This window comes from Notolepis coatsorum (genome assembly GCF_963971535.1).
Source record: "Notolepis coatsorum genome assembly, chromosome: 5".
Taxonomy (NCBI): domain Eukaryota; kingdom Metazoa; phylum Chordata; class Actinopteri; order Aulopiformes; family Paralepididae; genus Notolepis; species Notolepis coatsorum.
The window spans coordinates 182,453,672-182,468,916 of record NC_140169.1 but is presented as its reverse complement, the minus strand read 5'-3'; the positions used below and the strand labels follow the sequence as shown (position 1 = coordinate 182,468,916).

General features: G+C 48.3%; 1 pseudogene across 1 annotated transcript in view; it reads right to left on the bottom strand.

Annotated features, from left to right (window-relative positions):
- Nucleotides 1–15,245, bottom strand: part of LOC311228477 (aryl hydrocarbon receptor-like) — a 91,803-nt pseudogene that overhangs the window by 23,878 nt on the left and 52,680 nt on the right. Inside the window, exon 4 of the transcript in view lies at nt 11,880–11,969. The product of the transcript in view is annotated as an aryl hydrocarbon receptor-like (transcript). The remainder of the gene's footprint in view (nt 1–11,879; nt 11,970–15,245) is intronic.

Sequence of the window (15,245 nt, the reverse complement as noted above, 5' to 3'; positions counted from 1 at the left end):
AATGCACTCCTGATTAGAAAACGACCTATAAGATTCCCTAGATGGGAAAAGCAAGGCATACATACATTAGGAGATGTTTTCAACAAACAAGGTTGTTGTGAAGGGCCAGATTAAACCGAATATATATATTTATTTATATATATATATATTTAATTGTATTTGTATATTCTCTAATATTCCCTGATATCCCTTGTATATTCCTTGTACAATATGCATTGAATATCCATTCTAGCCTACTGAACATCCCATAATAGTCTCCATTCTACTATTGGTCGAGACCTTGGTGCCAGGCTGCCATACCCCTCAGACCCAGTTCAAACGTACCGCTCGACATGTACGAACAAGTCCTAGTTCCGCGTAGGAATTTGGCTACCGCACCACTAATGGGACTATTTGTTCATAGTGCGTATATATACTGCGCTACTAAAGTAGGACTTTCTTTTCAGTCCAGTTTCTTACCCTCCAATAGAGTCACAGACGTAAAGCCTCCCCGCGACGCCACGTGTGGGAGTAAGGCCAAGTTCGCCTACCATCGGTATTGAGACATCGTGTATATTAATATTTGAATAGTCATATTTGGCACTATATCGTCGAGTTGGACGTAGTCTATTAAGCTAATAATAGTCTGTTAATATATAGTGCTTCGTGCGGTGAGAATACTACCGTAGTCAGTACCCCATCGTTTCGGGCAGAGAACTGGCTGCTTACCCAGGGTGGTTGACCCTATGTGAAGCTGCACCCGAGGAGCCCCAGAGCCGACGAGCGAGTGGACCTGTATACCGGATTATTCTACCGACGACAGCCCGCCTTCCCAGGCACGGATTATGCTTTGGATACTTTGATTATTCCATGGATAAAGACCCCCGACACTGCCGTGTGTTGGAACCCCCCCCCCTGGAGAGGACGCAAGGTGAGGAGACGCTCTGCAAGACGAGGTCTCTTCACGTCTCTCCCCCGTGGACCGGAGAGAGCCGGCCCACAAAGAGTCCACCTGCTTTCATCTGTGGTCCAAGGATCGCCGGCGCATTGAACGGCACTACAGTGGGTTCACCTGGGATACCCTTGGCCGGACAAGGCAGCTGGATTCTACCCCCCCCCCCCTCCTACTCCTGTCGGCTTACAAGCGACCGGATTAACCCCCTCTAGTGTATCCAGCCTATAATCATTAAAGTATCATTGCTGTTATTCCTTAACTATTCCAGGTCGTATATTTACCACCTGCGCCTTCAGAGATTGGACATTCTCTATTGATATACCGACGAATACTCCTTGCCATAAAAGTGCATACTATTTCAATTCATAAATGTAATTAAGTGATTAAGTGCTTATTCTACACACCATCGCTGTGTAGGAAATAAAGACCTGTTTCTAATTCGTACATTTGTGTTGGATCCGTTTCATCTACGTGAGAGTGTTCATGATAATATATTTATGCCGTGTACTGGGTGGCCGAATATTAAGTACAAAGGTAGTGGTAGTAAGTATCATATCTAGTAATACAGTCAGGGAATTGTACCCCTCAGTTACAATTGGTCCTTCGAGCCGGATGGTAATTAGTGTAATATTAATATAGTGTTATTAATATTGAAATGGCCTATGATGAACACTCCACGAAACGATCCTCCTAACCAACGCCCGCAGCGCGAACGACGGCTCCCTCAGTACTTAGAGGCTTACGCTGTCAGTCAACAACCTAGTCTTCTACTAACAGTAAACGCGGTAAAACTAGAAAGTAAAAGTATGTCTAACCCCAACGCCCAGACTACCCCGACCATAGAGGCCCCTACGGGCTCTAATGTAACTGACCAAGTTCACGGTGGGGACCAGTGGGAACCAGACATGACTTCACACCCCGCCAGTACTGAAGAAGTAGTCCCCGATGAGTCCCGGGAGGAATACAACGCTACCGAGAGAGAACTCGGCACGGAAGAAGACGGGGAGAGCACCGTGGAGATAGAACTCCAAGGCTCCGCAAGGAGTACCCCGAGGGAAGGCTCCCCTATACAACCGCCTTCTCCCAGCGAGGCAGAGAGGACACTACAGCAGGCATTCCTCGTCAGCCTGAAAGCCTCTACTGAACGCGATAGACTCCAGGGTGAACGCGATCGACTGCAGATCCAGCAGCGAAGCGAACACGAGCAGATACGTCTAGAAATAAGACGCATTCAGATGGAAGAGAATGTGGCCCGAGAACGAGCCGGTGCTCAACGGGACGCAGCGCGCGACAGACAGCAGTCGCAACTAATAGAACAGCTGATCAGACGGACAACACCCTCTCCCTCCGCCAGAGGCTCCAGGAACTCGTCTAGACACACCTCCAGGGCGGCATCCCCTAGCCGAGTAAACAACCCTGAACTTGACCAACAGACGAGGTCTATACCCCCCACAGACCACCTCCCCCCACCGGTCCAAGCGAGACCTAGCAACCGGGAAGGAGCAGCATATCCTGTGGAGAGGCTAAACCAGAGACTACAAGCACTGGATGACCTAACTGAAGACGAAGAGGAAGAGGAGGAGAACCACGCCCGAAGACAGCACAGTACTCTACCGGACCAGGAGGTCCGGTACAGCCCAGGCTATACTCCCGCGGAGCTGCGCTACAGACCCCCGACTCTATACACGGGTGAGCACGACGCACGACCCGCACCGAGGAACAGCACCTGGACAAGCGGGCCATGGTACACTGCCGGTACCAGCCCATACCAAGGAGCGGGAGGAGACTCGCCTAGGAGGCCTCTCCCCCAACGCTCACCGATGTATCCACAGTCAGCGTCATACATTGGCACGCCTATGGTACCCGACTTCACCCAAGAGAACCGGGCCCAGTATACAGAACTCCGCATGTGTCTGGAGACCATGTTGGTGGATGTATTGGATGAACGCCACAAATACGCCATCCTACTGCAGCACTTAAAGGTACCCCGCGCACATAATATAGCGCTCGCCTACGCGACTTCCACCACCCCATACACAGCAGCGCTGGTAGCATTGGACCAGAGGTATGGGCGCATATGGGATTACGTGATCCAGGAGATCCGACACATCGACCGCTTACCCCCAGCAATAGACAATCGAGCACTGGACGACCTGTCCATCAGAGTGCAGTCCCTGGTAGGGATGTTGGGAGCGCAAAGAGAGAAGGGGAAGTATGAACTTTACGCCAACTCAAATGTGGAAAGGATTCTGGAGAAGCTGCCGCCCGCTCGTCAGGAGCGCTTTAGGCGGCAGAGGGACCACAGAGACCCGAATGGCCCCGAACCGAACCTCCTCGATCTAGCAGACTTCCTGGCGAGAGAAGTCAGCAGCCTACGGCTAGATACATTCGGACGGAGCACCCCTGGCTCCAGAGAAGGAACCAGACGACTAAATGATGGAAGAAGATCGGTGACTGTGATGCACCAATCGGAGTCAGTACCGAGCAGCAGGAGCCACAGTACCCCCTCCAGAACGGAGAAGTGGAAGATAGTGTGCCCCTACTGTGAGAAAGAACACTGGCTAGCGCAATGTGACTCCTTCCCCAAGCTGAACGCGGAGGAAGCAGGTCAATGGATAAAGTCCAACAAGCGCTGTTTTCGCTGTGCGCGCTCACACATGGCAGCCGAATGCCGCTTAAAGAAAAGGTGCACCAAGTGCGATGGAGCCCATCTGGACATACTTCACGACAGTAACAGACGGCGTCCTTCACCTGCACCATCCAGCCGCAAAGCGAGCGTCATGTACATCGATCCCGCCAGCAGCAGTGGAGCCCGAGTACTCCTAAAAGTAGTGCGTGTGACACTAAGCTACCAGAATAAAGTCCTGGACACTTACGCCGTCCTCGATGACGGGTCAGAGAAGACCCTGCTGCTCGCCTCCGCTGCGGCCCAGCTAGGGCTGCGGGGAAGCGAAACCCAAATGACAATTCGGACAATAAGACGAGATTTGAAGACGATAAAGGGCGAGAATGTCTCATTCTCTATCGCAGCAAGCGGCCAGCCTGAGCGACGGTACCAGATTGCAGACGCTTTCACCAGCCAAGAAATAGGACTGTCGCGGTACACATACCCCGTCGCCAAGCTGATGGAGAAATATGCACATCTGCGCAAGTTACCGATCCCGCTCATAGACAATGCTATGCCGACCCTGTTGATAGGCTCCGACCATGCAGACCTCATTGTCCCGATAGACCGGGTTCATACCGGACCCCGAGGCTGCTCTGCAGCAGTCGAGACCCATTTGGGATGGACTCTCCAAGGCCCGCTCGCCAAATCTCTCAACCGAAGTACAGCCACTAGATGTCTCCACTCCCGAGTCACAGAGGGAGAAACCGCACTCCTGCAACACGTAGAGCGGCTATGGAGCTTGGAACAAATGCCCTTTAAGAATGGAAAGAAAGACATTCGCTCTAAAGATGACATTTACGCCATTCACCTCCTCGAGACAGGGACCAAGAGAGTCCCGGTCAACGGCGTGTTGAGATACGCCACGCCACTCCTGCGGCGAGAAGGAATGCCTACTTTCCACGCCAAGACAGACGCCACAGAACGGTACCTGCTGAACACGGCGCGGCGCTTAGCCAAGAACCCCGCCCAAGAGAGTGTATACCGCGCTGAGATTGAGAAGCTCATCACAGCGGGACACGTCACAAAGATGGACATTAAAGAGGCTGACCAGACCACTGAATCGTGGTACGTGCCCCACCACAAGGTCCATCACAACGGTAAAGACCGCATAGTATTTAACTGCAGCTACCAGATCGCATCCCAAAATCTGAATAAAGAGTTACTGCCCGGTCCCACACTCGGCCCCTCCCTACTCGGCGTTCTACTCCGCTTCCGCCAGGAAAAGGTGGCCATCAGCGGGGACATTAAAGGAATGTTCCTGCAGGTGAGATTAGTAGAGGCGGACAAGCCCCTGTTACGGTTCCTATGGAGAGAGAAGCCAGGAGATGAGCACCCAGCCATCTACCAATGGGAAGTCCTCCCCTTCGGAACGACGTGCAGCCCCTGCTGTGTGCGACATTTGCACTACAGAAACATGTAGCAGAGGACCCAGCAGCGGACGAAGAGGTCCGACACAGCGTAAAGAACAGCTTCTACGTAGACAACTGTCTACAAAGCCTTTCAACCCAGGAAGAAGCCGAGGCTCTCCTGATTAAACTCCGCGCCTCATTGATCAAAGGCGGCTTTGATCTCAGGCAGTGGGCCAGCAGCGATCCGCAAGTACTGCGCAGCCTCTCCTCCGAGGACAAGGCAGCCAGCAGCGAGACCTGGATGGCTACAATCCCGGGAGAAGCCCAGGAGATGACCCTGGGATTGGTGTGGCGATTCAAAACAGATTCGCTTCACTACAGACACAAGCCCCTGACTACGGAGCAGGGAAGGCCGGCGGCGGCGCCGACCACCAGACGGAGTGTGTACACAACACTCGCCCGACAATATGACCCGCTAGGATGTATTCTACCGTACACCACCAGGGCAAAAATGATTGTACGAGCATTGTGGGACAAGGACCAGGGCTGGGACGACCCCATTCCCGCACACCTTGCATCCACCTGGAGAGAGTGGGAGATGGAGCTCCACTCACTCCCAGGCGTTAATATGCGCCGAAGCTACTTCCCACCCACGGTGAGGCCAGAGACATGTAAAATGGACTTACACGTCTTCAGTGACGCCTCAGAGGTCGCATACGGATCAGTAGCCTACTTGCGGGCCCAAGACCAGGGGGGAGAGATCTACACAGCATTTGTCCTCGCCCGCTCGAGAATAGCCCCACGCAAGCAACAATCTATCCCACGTCTAGAGCTCTGCGCAGCCCTAGCCGGAGCGCACCTAGCCACGCTCATCCAACGTGAGCTCACCATACCGGTGTCTAGAACAATCCTGTGGTCAGATTCCACGACGGTACTCGCCTGGATCAAATCGGACTCATGCAAGTACAAAGTCTTCGTGGGAGTCAGAGTCACCGAGATTCAAGACTTAACCGAAGAGTTAACCGGAGAAACAGAGTGGCGCTACGTTGATACAAAACAGAACCCAGCTGACGTCATCACCCGGGGGATGCCCCTGGATGACCTCACCCGTCGCAATGTCTACAGTGACGGCCCCGCATTCCTAAGACTCCCGGAAGGACAGTGGCCCATGCCTATCCCGAGGGAAGCAAGTCCAGAGGAGGTGGAAATTAAGAAGTCTGTGTTCTGTGGATTGAGCACCGTAGCCTCCACCGACCCTAACATAAACGATTGCACGTCCATAGAGAGTGCACAACAAAGAACATTCCTGCGGTACCACCCGGAGTGCAAGTCCCCCGCTGATATGTCAGCAGCTAACTACGAGGAAGCAGAATTGCTTCTACTGCAGCGAGCCCAGAGAGACTCGTTCCCCGATGAATTGGCCTGTCTACAGGGAGGAAAGCCCGTCCCATCCGACAGCAGATTAATTCACCTGGCCCCCGAGAGCGACGCTCATACCCTCATCAGAGTGGGTGGTCGCCTACGCAGAGCCCCCAATCTACCGGATGACATTAAATACCCGATCGTATTGAACAGCCGACACAAGGTCACAGAGCTGATTATAAAGAAATACGATGAGGATGTACATCACGCAGGAGCAGAAAGAGTCTTCGCGGAAATCAGACGTCGTTACTGGATCCTACAAGGAAGAGAGGCGGTACGACGCTTCCAACGAACATGTCTAGACTGCCGCAAGTGGCGCGCGCAGCCCAGCATACCAAGGATGGCTGACCTTCCTCCATGTCGCCTCCGAATCGGTGACAAGCCATTCCACTCAACGGGTATGGACTGCTTTGGCCCGCTGCACATAAAGAAAGGAAGAGGAACCGAGAAGCGGTGGGGTATTGTATTCAAATGCATGACCACCAGAGCGATACACATCTAGCTTCTCCCGACCATGAGCACAGACTCATTCCTTATGGCCTTCCGTAGATTCACATCACGGAAGGGAAGACCGTCTACCCTATTGTCCGATCATGGGACAAACTTCAAAGGCGGCGAAAGAGAGCTGAGAGAGAGCTTCCAAGCTATGGGCCCAGAACTTAAGACCCACCTCGCTCCAGCACAGGTTGATTTCCAATTCAACCCCCCAAACGCACCCCACTTCGGTGGCACTTGGGAACGAGAAGTGCGCTCCATAAAGACAGCCCTGTACGCAGTACTTGGGGCCCAGACTGTGGCGGAAGAAGTCCTAATGACAGTCCTCACGGAGATTGAGGGAGTACTTAACTCGAAGCCCCTCGGATATGTCTCCAGTGATGTGGCGGATATCGACCCAGTTACCCCCAACACACTCCTGATGGGGCGGCTAGATCCCACATTACCCCAGACCATGTACCGGCCTGAAGAAGCGAACGGCCGACGAATGTGGAGGTACAGCCAAGTATTAGCCGACAAGTTTTGGAACAGTTTCCTACTGCACTACCTACCGTCTCTACAGACCCGCCAGAAGGGGGTAAAGGAGAGAGACAATTTGACAGAAGGAACAGTCGTCATGATTATTGATCAATCACTGCCCAGAGCTATGTGGCCGGCCGGCCGCGTAAGCAAAGTGATCACCGGTGCCGACGGCAAGGTCCGAGCAGCTGAAGTGCTCGTCCAGGGTCGCACTTACACCCGTCCCGTGGCAAGGCTCATAGAACTGCCTCGACTCCCAGACACAATCGATGATGACCATGACCCTACAACCCTATGACTTTGTGAAGTTGACTGACCCCTACAGCAAACCCTTATGTGTAAATAGACAACGCGATTAATCTGTCTCTGTTTAACTGATTAGGTCTGGGACCTATTCAGGGGGTGGCTGTTGTGAAGGGCCAGATTAAACCGAATATATATATTTATTTATATATATATATTTAATTGTATTTGTATATTCTCTAATATTCCCTGATATCCCTTGTATATTCCTTGTACAATATGCATTGAATATCCATTCTAGCCTACTGAACATCCCATAATAGTCTCCATTCTACTATTGGTCGAGACCTTGGTGCCAGGCTGCCATACCCCTCAGACCCAGTTCAAACGTACCGCTCGACATGTACGAACAAGTCCTAGTTCCGCGTAGGAATTTGGCTACCGCACCACTAATGGGACTATTTGTTCATAGTGCGTATATATACTGCGCTACTAAAGTAGGACTTTCTTTTCAGTCCAGTTTCTTACCCTCCAATAGAGTCACAGACGTAAAGCCTCCCCGCGACGCCACGTGTGGGAGTAAGGCCAAGTTCGCCTACCATCGGTATTGAGACATCGTGTATATTAATATTTGAATAGTCATATTTGGCACTATATCGTCGAGTTGGACGTAGTCTATTAAGCTAATAATAGTCTGTTAATATATAGTGCTTCGTGCGGTGAGAATACTACCGTAGTCAGTACCCCATCGTTTCGGGCAGAGAACTGGCTGCTTACCCAGGGTGGTTGACCCTATGTGAAGCTGCACCCGAGGAGCCCCAGAGCCGACGAGCGAGTGGACCTGTATACCGGATTATTCTACCGACGACAGCCCGCCTTCCCAGGCACGGATTATGCTTTGGATACTTTGATTATTCCATGGATAAAGACCCCCGACACTGCCGTGTGTTGGAACCCCCCCCCCCTGGAGAGGACGCAAGGTGAGGAGACGCTCTGCAAGACGAGGTCTCTTCACGTCTCTCCCCCGTGGACCGGAGAGAGCCGGCCCACAAAGAGTCCACCTGCTTTCATCTGTGGTCCAAGGATCGCCGGCGCATTGAACGGCACTACAGTGGGTTCACCTGGGATACCCTTGGCCGGACGAGGCAGCTGGATTCTACCCCCCCCCCCCCTCCTACTCCTGTCGGCTTACAAGCGACCGGATTAACCCCCTCTAGTGTATCCAGCCTATAATCATTAAAGTATCATTGCTGTTATTCCTTAACTATTCCAGGTCGTATATTTACCACCTGCGCCTTCAGAGATTGGACATTCTCTATTGATATACCGACGAATACTCCTTGCCATAAAAGTGCATACTATTTCAATTCATAAATGTAATTAAGTGATTAAGTGCTTATTCTACACACCATCGCTGTGTAGGAAATAAAGACCTGTTTCTAATTCGTACATTTGTGTTGGATCCGTTTCATCTACGTGAGAGTGTTCATGATAATATATTTATGCCGTGTACTGGGTGGCCGAATATTAAGTACAAAGGTAGTGGTAGTAAGTATCATATCTAGTAATACAGTCAGGGAATTGTACCCCTCAGTTACAAAGGTATTTGTAGCTATGATGAAATAGAAAAAAAGTTTAATCTCACCGGTTCCACATTTCTTTTTTACGCACAATTATTGATATGTTTGAAGACTCAGGGTGTTCCATTAAAGACACCAATTGCACACCACAGATACCACAATTTTTTCTATGAAAGAGAGACATCGAGAGGTTTTGTATCAGATTTTTATCATCAATTACTAACGGCTTCGTATGAAACCCTCCACCTAGACTCTGTTTGGAGGAGGGATATACCAGACCTAGAAAAAGATTTTGATTGGCAAGAAGCCTGGGCAAATGTTCGACTTGCATCAAGGAACCCGGACCATCAACAAATCAATCTTAACTATATTCATAGGACATACTTGACTCCTATAAGACTGAACAGAATGGGTCTTAAACAAGACTCCAAATGCTCCTTATGTACAAATGGGGACGAGGGGACATTTATGCACATGTATTGGGACTGCCCACCAGTTAAGATATTCTGGAAAGAAGTGACCCAGCAATTATCAAATCTCTTAATTCTGAATATACCTGTACACCCCTCTATATTACTGCTGAATGATGTTTTTGAATATGCAGTACCTATACAACAAAAGAGATTGGTTTTAGCTGGTATTACAGTGGCTAAAAAACTGATAGCATCACGATGGTTTCAACCGGAAAAAATGTGCCGAAAGGTCTGGATGTTGTCGTGTGTTGTCGTGTGTTGTCATGTTTGTTTATGTGTTTGTTTAAAAAATAATAAAAAAATAAAATACACAAAAAAAGAAAAAAAAAAAAAAGAAGTAGAAGAAGAAGAAGAAGAAGAAGAAGAAGAAGAAGAAGAAGAAGAAGAAGAAGAAGAAGAAGAAGAAGAAGAAGAAGAAGAAGAAGAAGAAGAAGAAGAAGAAGAAGAAGAAGAAGAAGAAGAAGAAGTCTCTGATGCTCATCCTGTTTGTACAGCTTTGTGTTTTGTTTGTCATTATTTTATGTTACCCTTTTACCCTTTGATCACAAAAACCATGGTAAATATTAATTAAATATCTTTTGTTGGTTACTTTGGCTACCGTCTCCTTATTATGTTACATTGACCAGACAACGAGCATTCCTTCAGTCAATGGTAACACATTCTCCATAACATGTCACCTTTAGCATAACATGTCACCTTTATCATACCATGTCACCTTTATCATACCATGTCACCTTTATCATAACATGTCACGTTTAGCATAACATGTCGCCTTATCATAACATGTCACATTTATCATAATGTCACCTTTAAAATGGGCCTTCTGTGTAGGAAACACAATTTTACAGATTTGTCGACAAAATCAACTGATCAATTAGTCGACAAAATCCTGTGATTATTTGTTGACTTAGAATTTCTAGAACTCGTTCAGCTCTAAATATGACATTGTTTACTTTTAGGATAATGGAAGAGAAGCGACTGTGTTAAATCACAGCATCACTGTAGCAGCCATGCATAGCTGGCTCCCCATTGCTGCACGAATCCGCTTCAAGGCCCTCGACCTAGCATACCGTGCGGCAAAGGGAACCGCTCCCGCCTACCTCCGGTCAATGGTCTCTAACTACACACCCTCAAGACCCCTACGCTCTGCATCTTCTGGCCGCCTCAGACCTACTCCTATCCAAGCTCCGGGAGGGTCATCAAAGAGAAGTTGCCTATTCTCAGTCCTTGCCCCACAATGGTGGAATGAACTACCCACCCCAGTTAGGACAGCCGAAACACGTCCAATCTTTCGCCGTCGACTAAAGACGCACTTCTTCAACGATTATCTAAAAAAAAAAAAAAAAAAAAAAAAACTAACAAATTTTACTGTCATGCACTTGTCCTAATAAACTAACCTACACCGTAGCACTCAACACTTTGATGAACATTGTTGCTCAGCTGATAGAGTTGTGCCCTTCCTGATGGCTTGTCGTACAGAACATGTAAGTCGCTTTGGATAAAAGCGTCAGCTAAATGACTAAATGTAAATGTAAATGTAAATGTAGTTGCTCTACCACCGACGTGAGGTTCACTGAAAGGACCTGTAAGCTTAGGAAATCCCATGTCACCAGTTTGTTCCTAATTATAGCACGCTTAGGACTGTGGCACTTCATTAACCACGATTCGACCATCTATTTCTGCACAAAGCACCCAGTGTAAAATGCCTACAATGTGGTTTGCATGACGTTTTCAAATGAGCTAACATGTTTAAATGAATGAATGAATCAGTCAATTGATGATTGATTTGGTCTGTTAATGAATTACACACACACACACACACACACACACACACACACACACACACACACACACACACACACACACACACACACACACACACACACACACACACACACACACACACACACACACACACACACACACACACACACACACACACACACACACACACACACACACACACACACACACACACACACACACAGCGGTGACCCAGTGCCATTAATTGGCATTAGTCTGTCAAGACCCCAAAGGCGATCAAGCTGTCCTGTCACATGCCTGTTTAGTCCTTATAGAATGCAATGACTGGTAAAGGCACACTAAACTTAAGGTAGACGACGGACACACATGGCCGAGGGTTGACCCCGCGCTGAGCCACAGGACGGAGAGAAAGAGAGAGGGGACATACAGTACCTGGTGGAAGCCCAGGTAATCCTGGATGGTGTGAGAGGAGTAGAAGATGGTTCCATCGGCGGTGACGACCAGGACAAAACCATTAAGAGCCTGTAGGTCAAACACACACAGATCACAAACATCATTATAGGTGGAGAGAGTGGAGAGATGCAGTTGAACTGTGTTTGTTTTGTTTTCATTTCCAGAGCTCTTGACAAGATACAGTATCTTGTATATATATCGTTGTGCTTCATGAATAACAAAAAAAAAATCATAACAACTTCTACATCAGGGAGACAATCATATTATCTTAACGACGCGGAGCAGCCTAATAAACGGTGATTACGAGATGCAAACAGAGCGCGTCTCAGAGCTGGACGGATAATCAAATAGTGGCGAGGAATAAAAGGGGTGGGATTATTCCGTCATTGTTTCTCTTGATATGGGAACAGCTGGTCCCACATTTCCACCCTGCTACACACACGTGCTGTTTGTTACACTCTCTCGCTTGCTCTCCCTCTCTCTCTCTCCCTCTCTCTCTCTTTCTCCCATCCATATGGGTATGTTTAGCAAACAATCACACAAACAGATATACAAACAGTATTTGCCACAGACACACGCACGCACGCACGCACGCACGCACGCACGCACGCACGCACGCACGCACGCACGCACGCACGCACGCACGCACGGCACACACACACACACACACACACACACACACACACACACACACACACACACACACACACACACACACACACACACACACACACACACACACACACACACACACACACACACACACACACACACACACACACACACACACACACACACACACACACACACACACACACACACACACACACACACACAGTTACGCAACCCCTGTAGAGTATGCACAAATACGAACAGCTCTCACCTCTCTTCCCTAGGTCCACCCCACAGGGTGACAGGATGACTAAAGTCCACAATGTTTTGGATAGTAACCACCACTAACCAGTGATTCAGCACAGTTATCTGCAGCTCTTCCCCAGTGTGAGCAGACTGGGATAAACATGAACGGTAAACATGTCGAGGCTGAGTACAGTAAACCGCAGCGAGGGTACAATCATTTTTTTAATTGCAATAGATTTCATGGGTCACATGTCTTGTTGGGATGCTCTGACCCATCGGCGTATTTAGACCACTACCCAGTGTTGATCAGCTGTGCCCCAGTGATCAAAAATAATAATAATAGTTTTTTTTTAGTTTTTTTTACTTCGCTTTGAACAGGCTCTTTTTTGTAAGTTGACTGGTTTGCACACCCCTATGACAGCTAATACATGGTACATCCCAGCAGTCAGCTGGCCTCGCGCAGTTCACAGGTAAAATCACACAGTGCTGCCGCGGTTGCATTCTGTCATGATGCACAGCTAAGAAAGTTAAAGCAAAGGAAATTCGGGCATTCCAGCCCTCGTGGACAGACTACTACGGGTTTGTGTGTCAGAAGGACCGTGCTGTGTGTACTTATGTTGAAGGCTTGCCAAACAAAGAGACAATCAAATCAAGGATAAAAGATATCCCCATGTCAGCTCGAAGTGTCGAGCGACGCATCATCGAAATGTCCGAAAATATCAGAGAACAGCAAACAGCTGGATTAAAAGATGGTGCAAAAGGTGTGCAGCTTAAAGGGACCAACCAACACAGCCCCCAGATAACGGAGGATCTCAGGGCCCTGTTTCTTGTACCTGGTTCAACTAAGTCGATCAAGATGTCATTATCCAGCTTCAGTTAACCCGATGTTCGAAGCCGGGATTTTCCTGTTCCTCGAAGGTGGATTCAGTCTCGTTAACTCAAGCCAGACTTGCGACTCAGGCTAAATGCGCGCGGCCGCTTCAGGCGAAAAGCCAGCACGTATCGATGGCAGAGATCCTGATTCTCTAACGGCATTGATTGATTAATTGATTTAAAACTTTATTGACAGATTGCAATACGGCTCAATCGCCTCGCCGACAAGTTAAATGCGTTATCTATAGGCAAATTTTAAGTCCCTCATTACCTCAATCAATCAGATTATATTTCTTTAAATTTGCCTGCTGGATTGAATAATCAAATGAGATCTTGCTAGCGAAAATAATTAGTTAAACTTATACAGAATTACGATACGGCTCTCTTACCCATTGATTGATGTATAGTCGATCTTTAACTTATCTCCAATGTGGTCTAACGGGTTGTTGTTTTGACTATCACGCAGACGACCGGGGTTCGAGACCCTAGTCTTTTCCTTCTTTTTGCAATATAGGAATAATTCAATTTGGTGCACGTTGAGAGCTATATAAAGAATGACATCCTCAATGCATGTAGATTTATAATATTTTAACTTAAAACCAGGCTACTTTGGCGTATAATCATTAATATTATATTCAAAAAAATCATATTGGAAACACCAGGTTTTGAACCCCGGTCGCTGGGTTGGCAGGCTTGAGCACTACCGCTGCACCACTGTGCCAGATGGGATAAATTCATTGTTTATACATTAATGAACGAGAGACCCATGTTTAGAATATCCTTTGTTTTGAATGAAGTTTATCTCTTTATCCTCATTCATTAATGTGACGTCAACGGCTCATTCAATTTCTCAAATCCGCCAAACAGCGCATCTCATCAGACATCTTAATCCCAGTTACAATTAAAATAACCACATAATGTGTACATCGCACGAGCGAGCGCCACGGTATATATAACGTGCATTATTTAGGACAAAGTGAATTTAGTATCAGCATTTTGGGTCTATTTTACATTTCAAAAGCCCCCTCTGGAAGAATGGAGCACAAAAACGTAATTCAGAATGGTATAATGCAGATCGTAGACTGTGGGAATAGTTTCAGGAAACGGGCTGTCACTTCTTTGCGGGGGCGTGGCGATGGTTCAGGCTAACTTGAACTTAAACTCTGCTTTCGACCAGGCTCAAACTTTTGGATCTGTTGTCATGGTGATTTGGAAAATCCACGTACGGGGAACCGGAAAGTCCGGCTAACTCAGTTATCCAGTTAAAGTTATCCGGCTAACTCAGTTATCCAGGTACAAGGAACGGGGCCCAGGTAGGCAGGCAGCTGTTTATTTTCCTACACATGGCGCTGCAGCATGTTAACTTGAACGTCTCTCTCTCTCTCCCTCTCTCCCCCTCTCTCTCCTCTCCTCTCCTCTCCTCTCCTCTCCTCTCCTCTCCTCTCTCTCTCTCTCTCTCTCTCTCTCTCTCTCTCTCTCTCTCTCTCTCTCTCTCTCTCTCTCTCTCTCTCTCTCTCTCTCTCTCTCTCTCTCTCTCTTCCTCTCCTCTCCTCTCCTCTCCTCTCCTCTCCTCTCCTCTCCTCTCCTCTCCTCTCCTCTCCTCTCCTCTCCTCT